At 41.9% G+C, this 12,139-nt stretch overlaps 1 protein-coding gene across 1 annotated transcript in view; it reads right to left on the reverse strand.

Annotated features, from left to right (window-relative positions):
• The window catches only part of LOC126101417 (cell division control protein 42 homolog), a 316,992-nt gene that overhangs the window by 43,513 nt on the left and 261,340 nt on the right, over positions 1-12,139 (reverse strand). The window lies entirely within an intron of this gene.

Below are 12,139 nucleotides of genomic sequence, written 5' to 3' on the forward strand. Positions count from 1 at the left end.
ATGTGTGTGATGTCCTTAGGTTAGTTAGGTTTAAGTAGTTCTAAGTTCTAGGGGACTGATGACCTCAGATGTTAAGTCCCATAGTGCTTAGAGCCATTTGAATCATTCTTCTTTGCAAACGTGCGTGTACTGTATCGTACAGGTCCCATTTGTCAGTGTGTGGGATAGAGCTCCGTGCCTATTGCACTTCGTCGGTCGGTACAGGATCTGTTAATGCTGTTTGTGGATGACGATGGCGATGCTTCTTATGGTGTCACAAATGTGCTCAATTGGAGAAAGATCTGTTGGTTGAGTGAGCCAAGGCATTACGTCGACAGTCTAAAGAGTATGTTGGGTTTCAACAGCGGTACATGGGCGAGCGTCATACTGTTGTAAAACACCCACTGGAATGCTGTTCATAAATGGAAGCTCAACAGGTTGAATTACGAGATTGACGTACAAACTTGCATTCAGGGTGCGTAGGATAACTACGTGAGTGTTCCCGCTGCCATAAGAAATCGCACACCCCAGACCGTAACTCCAGGCGTGGTGCAGTATAGCTAGCACGAAGGCAGGTTGGTTGCAGGCCTTCAACTGGCCTCCTCCTAACCAACACACGACCGTCACTGGACCGAGGCATAACCAGCTTTCATCACAAAACACAACAACCCTCCACCTTGCCCTCCACTTAGCTCTCGCATGACACCACTGAAGTCGCAAAAGGCTGTGGTTTGCAGTTAGTGGAATGCGCGCTACCGTATACTCCGTAGATGCGACCACACATATCCGTCACCACCGCTGCCATCAATCATGTACGAGGTGCATTCAAGTTCTAAGGCCTCCGATGTTTTTTCTAATTAACTACTCACCCGAAATCGATGAAACTGGCGTTACTTCTCGACGTAATCGCCCTGCAGACGTACACATTTTTCACAACGCTGACGCCATGATTCCATGGCAGCGGCGAAGGCTTCTTTAGGAGTCTGTTTTGACCACTGGAAAATCGCTGAGGCAATAGCAGCATGGCTGGTGAATGTGCGGCCACGGAGAGTGTCTTTCATTGTTGGAAAAAGCCAAAAGTCACTAGGAGCCAGGTCAGGTGAGTAGGGAGCATGAGGAATCACTTCGAAGTTGTTATCACGAAGAAACTGTTGTGTAACGTTAGCTCGATGTGCGGGTGCGTTGTCTTGGTGAAACAGCATACGCGCAGCCCTTCCCGGACGTTTTTGTTGCAGTGCAGGAAGGAATTTGTTCTTCAAAACATTTTCGTAGGATGCACCTGTTACCGTAGTGCCCTTTGGAACGCAATGGGTAAGGATTACGCCCTTGCTGTCCCAGAACACGGATACCATCATTTTTTCAGCACTGGCGGTTACCCGAAATTTTTTTGGTGGCTGTGAATCTGTGTGCTTCCACTGAGCTGACTGGCGCTTTGTTTCTGGATTGAAAAATGGCATCCACGTCTCATCCATTGTCACATACGACGAAAAGAAAGTCCCATTCATGCTGTTGTTGCGCGTCAACATTGCTTGGCAACATGCCACACGGGCAGCCATGTAGTCGTTCGTCAGCATTCGTGGCACCCACCTGGATGACACTTTTCGCATTTTCAGGTCGTCATGCAGGATTGTGTGCACAGAACCCACAGAAATGCCAACTCTGGAGGCGATCTGTTCAACAGTCATTCGGCGATCCCCCAAAACAATTCTCTCCACTTTCTCGATCATGTCGTCAGACCGGCTTGTGCGAGCCCGAGGTTGTTTCGCTTTGTTGTCACACGATGTTCTGCCTTCATTAAACTGTCGCACCCATGAACGCACTTTTGACACATCGGTAACTCCATCACCACATGTCTCCTTCAACTGTTGATGAATTTCAATTGGTTTCACACCACGCAAATTCAGAAAACGAATGATTGCACGCTGTTCAAGTAAGGAAAACGTCGCCATTTTAATTATTTAAAACAGTTCTCATTCTTGCCGCTGGCGGTAAAATTCCATCTGCCGTACGGTGCTGCCATCTCTGGGACGTATTGACAATGAACGCGGCCTCATTTTAAAACAATGCGCATGTTTCTATCTCTTTCCAGTCCGGAGAAAAAAAAATCGGAGGCCTTAGAACTTGAATGCACCTCGTACAGTGGCTGTATTCCCCCCAAGTCTTTCAGCAGTCTCGGAGTAGGAACAACCAGCTTTTCGTAGCCCCATTACATGACCTTGTTCAAAGTCAGTGAGGCGTTGATAATGGCGACTTTGTCGTCTTAAAGGCATTCTTGACTAACACCAACTCACCACGCCCGATTTCAAAGGTAACTAACTCTCACGATCGTTACAGCGCTTATTTAAACCAAACCTGATTTGCATCCTCATAGTGGCGCTACAAGCTCCACTTCTATGCGACTGGCGCGAAATTTGAATAGACATCTTCTTTCAGATCTATAAACACGTCTACCAACTTTAGTTTGTATCGCACAACTCCTTCTTGGTGTTGCGCATTTTTTCCGTGAGGGTCTATCAAGTATTGTCTGTTATAATCAAAGAAAATGCTTCAACACCACGCACGCTCACCAGTTACTTCCTCGAGATAGCTCAGGTGGTGCTGAAACTCGCATAACTAAAAAAAAAAAATTATCGTGAATTTCATAAGACAGAATTGTCACAGAAATTTTTAGTTGCATGCAAGGAAACCAGACGATATTACTACACTCACGGTTCGCTTGCTATGCGGGTTGAGCGGGCAGATAAGGGAAGTTCTGTGGCGCAAAGAATTGACGTGACCTACTGTTGACGCAGCATATTAAACGCGGAGGAAACTTAGTGCAAGGTAGTGTCATAGGCCCTCTGCTGTTCCTGATTTACATAAACGATCTAGGTGATAATCTGAGCAGCCCCCTTATATTGTTTGCAGATGACGTTGTAATTTACCGTCTAATAAAATCATCAGTTGATCAATTCCAATTACAAAATGATCAAGAGAGAATTTCTGTATGGTGCGAAAAGTGGCAACTGGCACTAAACAATGAAAAGTGCGAGGCCATCCACATGGGTACTAAAAGAATTCCGATAAATTTTGGGTATACGATAAATCGCACAAATCTAAGGGCTGTCAAATCGACTAAATACCTAGGAATTACAATTACGAACAACTTAAATTGGAAAGTCCACATACATAATATTGTGGGGAAGGCAAAACAAAGACTGCGCTTTTTTGGCAGAACATTTGGAAGATGCGACAAACCCACTAAAGAGACAGCCTACATTTCACTTGTCCGTCCTCTGCTGGAATATTGCTGAACGGTTTGGGATCCTTACCAGGTAAGATTGACGGAGGACATCGAAAAAGTGCAAAAAAGGGCAGCTCGTTTCGTGTTATAGCGCAATAGGAGTGAGAGTGTCACTGATACGATACGCGAGTTGGGGTGGCGGTCACTGAAACAAAGGCGGTCTTCTTTGCAAAATTTCAATCACCAACTTTCTCTTCCGAATGCGGAAATATTTTGTTGACACCCACCTACGTAGGAAGAAACGATCATCATAATAAAATAAGAGGAATCAGAGTTCGAACGGAAAGATTTAGGCGTTCCTTTTTATCACGCGCCATTCGAGTGTGGAATGGTAGAGAAGTAGTATGAAAATGGTTCGATGAACCCTCTGCCAGTCACTTAAGTTTGAATTGCAGAGTAACCATGTAGCTGTAGATGTAGATGTAGAGCAGCAACAGAGAAGATATCTAGTGGTATGTGGAGCAGAAACATTCCAATGACAAAAAGGAACGAGAAATATCGTAATGAGATTTAAAACTCTGTTCCGTGCTTGCGTAAAACAATAATGAGTTAAAGATGGTCCTCTTTCTTGCAAAAACTTTATTTTTCTTTTGTTTAGTCCTCAAAGATGTTTCACCACAGCTGTGGCATCCTCAATGGCTTTTTCTTTGATTGTTTCTGCAATATACATAAACTAATTTTATGTGGGTTAGGAGTATGTTGACATCAGATTTTTTGTTGTTTAGGTTACATACGTACTTATAACTGCCCTGTGTACGCTAACAGAAAGCAGCCACAAATCTATAATAATACAGCATATCATAAGCAACTCAGGAATGTTAGGGCAACATCTGCATTGAATATTTCTTTAGAATGCAATCTCTAAACTATTTATTCCACTAAAACATTGGCCTATGCACCGTTTTTCACGGTTAATATTGTCATAATTCACTTTTCCTGAGATGTACTTTATTGTATGTCTATTAATGTGTTGTTGTCCGTGTAAGTCACAGTATCCACAATTCGCTATGAGTTCAGGAAAACGTAAGTAAACGCTGTTACAAATCCTTAAGATAGCCTATAAATACCAAACCACACGAATCAGTTTTTGAAACCAAAACTTCACGAAAATTTACCAGTATCCACAGGCAGCAACACATTCAACAGGTAAATAATAACGTACAGCTCGGGACCGGTTAGTACTAGAAATGGCAACCGTCAAAAAACTGGTCATTTACCACTACTTTACCGGAATGCATTGTGGTTATACTTAAACTTTTGCTACTTGTGAGCAGCCCCGCGAAAAACGGGTGATCGTAGGACATCGAAACTTTGCGGAGACATTTTTAAGAACATGCGGAAGAGAAATATTGAAAGAAAACATTGAAAGAACCATTTTAATTTATACATGAGAGGGCAATATTTGTAAGTAGCGTTCCGTGTTTACTTTCCAGGTTACAAATGTTGCTCAGTGTGACGACCATCTGCAACCACGACAGTCTGGAAGTTTGTACGGATTCCACTTCACAGTTGCTCGAAGCACCTTTCGAATGGTGGACCACGAAATATTCAGCTGTTGTGACACAGCTCGTGCTCTGCTTGAAGATGGCACACCGCGCCCAGCTTTCTCAGCCAAGGCAACATCAACTTCTTTAACATTCTGTGGCATAAATGGCTGTCGGCCTGTCCCAGAAACAATTCCAAAATCGCCAGTTGATTCGAACTTCCTAATCACGTTTTTCAACCCCGGGGGACCTGCCCGGTTTCCTTTAATGCGTCGATGGAAGAGCAGCAGCACTTCTGCTGTTGTTTCGATAAAAGAGTAGCCCTGTTCAGCTTGTTCAGAGACACGTTGACTGTCTGCAGCTGTAATGCACCCTGACGCTTGTGCTTCAACTCTATGTCGCTTAACGGAAAGTCATCACACTAACGCTACTACTCTTGCACCGCACAGTCGGAACATCATTTCTAAATAGTGTAATATTAGTAATTTTCGCCTCACAAACATTAATATACGCTCAATAGTAAACGCCTGATGGCCTAAAGTTATCGAACAATTGTAAAGTAAAAGAAATGAACCATCCCATAGCAGCGACAGAATCTATTATTCTTTATCTTTGGCGTTGTTGCGCGGTGCCTATAAATCTCTATGTACATGTATCGATTAATGATATAAAAAAGAATTCTGTGGTTTCTAGACAAATGAGGCATTGGGCGCCTCACCTTTGACTCGTTGTATTCCATGAAAGGCGGACGTGGACTTGCTGCGTTCCGCATCGGTATTTTATATTTTATGTGAAAATATTCAGTAAATATGTTAATTGTTATTATTCCAATCAGAAAACATGTAGTTTCTTGTAATTGATTACGAACAGACAGCATCAAGAGGACATTTTGACTGTTATGTATAAATCATTAAACCACAATGGTCATCTATTGTAATTTAGTATGAAAAGGTGGAAGTAGGCTGTTTAGGTTTTCTTATTGGTAACGCCACGTAGCGCTCTGTATGAAAATCACTGGCTGTGCTGTGTGCAGTCTGTGGCTGGTTTGCATTGTTGTTCGCTATTGTAGTGTTGGGCAGTTGGCTGTTAACAACACGTAGCGTTGCACAGTTGGAGGTGAGCCGCCAGCAGTGGTTAATATGGGGAGAGAGATGGCGGAGTTTTGAGAGCGGATGATCTGGACGTGTATCCATCAGAGACAGTAAATTTGTAAGACTCGATGTCATGATCTGATATATATATTGTGACTTTTGAACACTATTAAGGTAAATACATTGTTTGTTCTTTATCAAAATCTTTCATTTGCTAACTATGCCTATCAGTAGTTAGTCCCTTCAGTAGATAGAATCTTTTATTTAGCTGGCAGTAGTGGCGCTCATTGCATTGCAGTAGTTCGAGTAACGAAGATTTTTGTGAGGTAAGTGATTTGTGAAAGGTATAGGTTAATGTTAGTCAGGGTCATTCTTTTGTAGGGATTATTCAAAGTCAGACTGCGTTGTGTTAAAAATTTTGTGTGACAGTTTAGTGTTGATCAGAATAGGTAAAGAGCGAAATGTCTGAGTACGTTCAGTTCTGCTCAGCTGCTTGAAAATCAAATAATGTAAGAGGTTTATCAGCACAGTAATTCATTATTTTTTCTAAGGGGACGTTTCAAAGGTACGCATCATTAGAAAACATGTGTTAAAGATAAGTGTGCGTATTTTAGTAAATTAACCTTTATGAATTCCATCTCCTCATTTACTTGAATGATAATTATTTTGTGTTAGTTCATCACCAGAAATTACGATCACGCTGATGGGCCGAATGGAGCATGAGGCGGAAGGAACATTATCGTTTTCCTATTATTTCTGAATCAACTTTTTTTTTAATTGTGTGGTGTTGCATTTCTTTTAAAGTCTATAAATCTTCTGGTCCCTTAGTGTTATTCCGGGTATGACAACATCGCGACTATAAAAATGCACAGAAATGATAATGTATTTTCCGAATGATCTCAAATAAATCAATCTGCTGCTCTTATTCAGGTATTTAATGCTCAATGTATGTTGTTATAATAGTGTAATCAATCCCTGATTCTGTTGCCAAGTGGCCCACCAAAATATTCACTTTTTCGACATTTTTCAAAAAAATATAAAATAACAATTTTTTTTTCGCCCCCCAAGAGCAACGCTAGAATAGTTGGGTACGCATATAGTAAATAGTTTTCCGTCTACACTCGCTCAAGTAGTTAAAGTTTAGTTATAACTGCCCTGTACATAGTTTACTTATATTCTAAAGAAAAATTGAATACAGACTTTGTCTTAACGTCCTTATGTTGCTGTATTAATATGGACTTGTGATAGATTTCTGTTGGTAACCACAGAGCACATGTAATGTAAAAAAAGATATAGTACGTATGTAATCTAAATAAGAAAAGTCTGACGTCATCATATTCCTAATTTACATAAAATTTGTGTTTGTATATTTCAGAAATAACAAACGATAAAAAACCAATGAAGATGCCACAACTGTGCTGAAACATGTTTGAGGATTAAACAAAACAAAAAAGTGTCCTTGCAAAAAGGCGGACCCTCTTTACTGCATTATTAATGAGACTCATGTTTATAGTTCCATCCAGGCGCAGAAAGAGGCATTTCATCGTGAAGTCTGTTTACGACGGCGGTTGAATGACCGGCAGAGGGTTCCACGAAGACACGCTCCATCGGCCACATCTCCGCTTCTCCGTACTTCCGCCCTCTCCCGATCACATGATTAATCACCGTTTACCGGGAGCCGGAGTATTGTCCTGATGCAGCGAGAGCTAACTGTCTTCTCGACTCGGAAAAAATTCGCCCTCTGTTGCTTGTTTAACAATTACTTGAGCGTATGTTGTTGCGTACCTGATGTTTCTGATGAACACGAGTATTTACGACACACCCATTTCACTTTTTGTTTCCAAAAGGATAATGAGTGGCGATTTGTCGTGTGTCTTTAGTCCTGCGAAATATTTACTTCAGTGATGTACACTTATACGCAAAACAGTGTTATTGATAAGTACCTCCGTAAGACCCCTACGCAAAAACTGCAAGACGAACAGAAAATTGACACGTATGAGTGGATAGAGCAACCGTCCAAATGTCGATTCGCGAGCTCCGCATTGCCGCATAGAATTACCTCGCTCCAGCTGACTGGCAACCCATTCAACAAATTTCCAAAGCAGGCTGCTGGAACGCCTTCCTGGACAATTCATGTCATCGACTTCAATGAAGTTACTGACGCTTGTACATCATATATGGTGCCCATGTTGAACAAACATAATGAATTATGAACTTGGAGAGATTCTCCGTCCACTGGTAAGTGTCAATTTTCTGTATGACTTTTAGCTTTTACGCAGTGGACTTCTGACATCCTGGGGGTACTTACGAATAATTCTGTATTTAATGACTGTGACTGCTTCCAATAATTGTTCAACATTCTCGGAATCATACAATAACGGGTTTGTGCACTTGTTTGTGCCGAGGATTAATTTCCCAACCCTCGAATCAAGCACTGATCGCCTGCAAGACTTCCTGCATTTCAGCCGGCCACTGTGGGCGACCGGTTCTAGAAGCTTCAGTCCGGAACCGCGTGGCTGCTACAATCGTAGGTTTGAATCCTGCCTCGGGCATGGATGTGTGTGATGTCCTTAGGTTAGTTAGGTTTAAGTAGTTCTAAGTTCTAGGGGAGTGATGAAAAATGGTTCAAGTGGCTCTGAGCACTATGGAACTTAACAACTGAGGTCATCAGTCCTCTAGAACTTAGAACTACTTAAACCTAACTAACCTAAGGACATCACACACATTCATGCCCGAAGCAGGATTCGAACCTGCGACCGTAGCGGTCGCGCGGTTCCAGACTGTAGCGTCTCGAACCGCTCGGCCACTCCGGCCTGCCGGGACTGATGACCTCAGATGTTAAGTCCCATAGTGCTTAGAGCCATTTGAACCATTTTTTGGACCTGCATTTCACTACGTTTTTCTGGACATGCCAACCGCAGACAGCCTTACGGGCTTCAGAAATTATCTGCTAGTTTATTTATACGAGGGCTATCCACAAAGTACATTACGTTTTCGTTTGTGTGATGGCGACTGTCTTTTGGGACAGAAAAGGTGTGATTTTTGTGGATTTCCTGGAAAAAGGCACTACAATAAACTCTCAAAGGTATTGCCAAACTCTGCACAACCTCAGAAGAGCAATACAAAACAAGCGCAGGGGAAAGTTGGGCTCAAAGATCTTGCTGATTCACGACAACGCCCGGGCCCACACGGCAAATGCCACTCGTGAAGTTCTCGAATCTTTTAAGAGGGAGTTGTTTCCTCATCCGCCGTACAGTCCCGACCTGGCACCGAGCGACTTCCACTTATTCCCAGCAATGAAGAAGTGGTTGGCTATGCAGCGTTTTGATGACGACGCAAAGCTTCAAGAAGAGGTAACCACGTGGGTGAAGGCGCAGGCGGCCGAATTTTACGACGAAGGAATTTCCAAGCTCGTCCATCGCTACGATAAGTGCCTTAATTTAAATGGCAACTATGTAGAAAAGTAGTATTTAAGTGTGGCTTTCATCTGTATATAATGAAAAAAATTTCCAATACTTTATTTATTTTTAATACCAAAACGTAAGGTACTTTGTGGATAACCCTCGTACATATTTTGAACAATAATGGTTCTATAACACTTCCTTGGGATACGCTCGAAGTTACTTTTATGTCTGAAAATTTCTCTCTGTTCAAAATGGGATGCTGTGTTTGCAATGAAGTCTTCACTCCAGTCACAAAACTGGTCTGATATTCCGTACACATGTATTTTGTTCATTAGGCAACAGTGAAGAATTGAATGCCTTTCGGAAGTCAAGAAACACAGCACCAATACTGTGCCGGTATCTGTTGTTTTCTGGATCTCGTGAACGAAATTGAGCTAGTTGACTTTCACATAATAGCTGTTTGCAGAATCTATGTTGGTTCCTACGGAGAAGGAAAGGCATAAAACGTGTTGCAAATTTCTGCAGTAGTTTGACATCATTGATACAGGTCTATAGCTCTGTGCGCCTCGCGGTAACCGTGAAAAATACTTCTGTTATGGGCTTCGAGACGGAGCGAATATTCTTTTTCATCTAAAGTGTTCTCTGTTTTTAAGAAATGCTGGCCTGGAATGCAGTCTCCATTTGCCTCAGGTAGAGTGCTGTTGACAACTGAAGGTCGTAACATACACACTGAAACTTTACGTAGCGAAAAGTCAACAGGAATTCAGAGTATTATAACTAAGGCTTGCGGCGACATAAGCGGGTATTGTAATGTTGTTTCTCGATCACCTAATCGTTTTCGTCGAGATTGTGTAGTCATAAGCGAAAAAGAAAGGAGAGAAGTTTCCTGTGGATTTCTGCTTCGGTATCTTCGGCCGACGCTAGTCTGACAACTTTTCTGACGTTTCGCCAGCACGAGTGGCCGGTATTTTCAAAGCCTCACTTTCCACCGCTGATGGTGGACTAGCGTTAATAATGCGAGCCACTCTTACTGGCGAAACGTTAGAAAATCGTAAACAAAGGTCGACCGAAGAACCTGAGACAGAAGCCAACAGGCAGTTTGTCAACTAGCGACCACGAAAGCCTCAATAAGGGAGAGAAGATCAGAGTTTATCGTCGACGGCGGGGTCATTAAGGACGGGGAAGCTGCGCGTATTACAAGAAAATGGCAATGGAAATCAACCGTAACCTAAATCTGTTATATTTGTTTTGTAAATAAAAATGCCTTCTCTTGCTGCAATGTGTTTTATTTTCCCAGACGCGTTTCGCCTTTTTTCACTTCACAAGCGTCATCTGTGAGATCTGTAATGATACGGTTATAACACACTTTTGATTTGATGTGTATATTCGCAGATTGTAAAACATTTCATTTCTGGCTTATGTAAATGTGGTTACTTACTGTTCTTCCGGTTTTTAGTAGACATCGGTGTTTCCTCTCATCTGTTCCATGTGACCAGATGAGAGGAAGGTCTACGGTCCTTCGGCGGTGTAAAATATGTAAGATTATAAGTCAATGCAAGCGAAAGATACGGACGTTTATGTAGTATAGATATTCACTCATTAGAACCTACAGATGAACAAAATACCAGTGTATTCATATTAAAATTTATACAAAGCCCTTATAATGCGGTCGTACTTGCATTTGTGCTATTTTAAAAAATAATTTACGTATTTTTTGTGCTGTTTGCTTGCACATCACGAAACTCAGAGATACACAGGGTGATTCACGAAGATGTGCAAATATTTTTGTAGAGAATTTAATTTTGGAAAAATGATGGTAATAACGTTAACTGAAACTGTATGAATGTGACAGATAATCTGCTTGTATTAATAGCACAGCACACACGAATTCATGTTAAACCGGTGAAAGGTCTCTGTTGGATTCCTTTCATGTTAATTTCTTACCAACAGAGACCTTTCACCGGAAAAAAACAAAACTCAGTGTTAAGGAAGTTGTATAGTGCACATACAATTTCACATTACATTCACAACAAGTGTTAAAAATGTCGCCACCGAGTTCAATGCAGTTAGCTGCACGTGTATCAACAGATTTTGTTGCCCGTTTCAGTTTCACAGAGTTGTTTCTAATTTCGTCTATTGCATTCATAATGCAAGTAATGCCTCACGTATATTGACTTTGTTCTCATAAACTATGTCTTTCATTCACCCCCATACACAAAAATCTATTGGGGTTAAATCGGGCGATCTGGGTGGCCACAGACGTGTAGCACCACGACCAATCCATTTCTGGGGGAAATGTTCATTGAAATGTGTAGTAACGGCGTTGGTGAAATGTGGAGGCGCGCCGTCATGTTGAAAATACATCTGCAATCGCGTAGCAAGTGGAACATCTTCGAGCAAGCGGGGTATTTCTTCTTGAGGGAATTGTAAGTACGTCTCACCAGTTACACGTCCTGGGAAAATGAATGGTCCAATAAAGTGTGTGTTGACTATACAACGCCACACATTTATGCTAAATTACGGGTGGAAATTGCGTTTGTACTGTTGCATGTGGGTTTGCTTCAGACTATACGTGCTCGTTATGTATATTGTTTATAACATCCCGAATAAACTGTGCCCCATCAGTAAATAAAATGTATTTGTGTAACTGCCGATTAGTGCTTAACCAGTTGCACAACTCCAAGCGAAGGGCAAGGTCTCCCGCATGTAAATGATGTACTTTTTGTTTATGGTAAGGACACAGATTATTGTACTTCTGTGTACCCCATACCTCAGATTGTGAAATGCGCAACTGTTGAGAGATACGTCGTGTACAGGTACCTGGAGCACACTGAACAGCATCCATAATATCGTCATCATCGTCTTCACGTATCGGGCGCTCGTACTTATTATGAACGC

Source organism: Schistocerca cancellata, chromosome 9, assembly GCF_023864275.1.
Source record: "Schistocerca cancellata isolate TAMUIC-IGC-003103 chromosome 9, iqSchCanc2.1, whole genome shotgun sequence".
Lineage (NCBI taxonomy): Eukaryota > Metazoa > Arthropoda > Insecta > Orthoptera > Acrididae > Schistocerca > Schistocerca cancellata.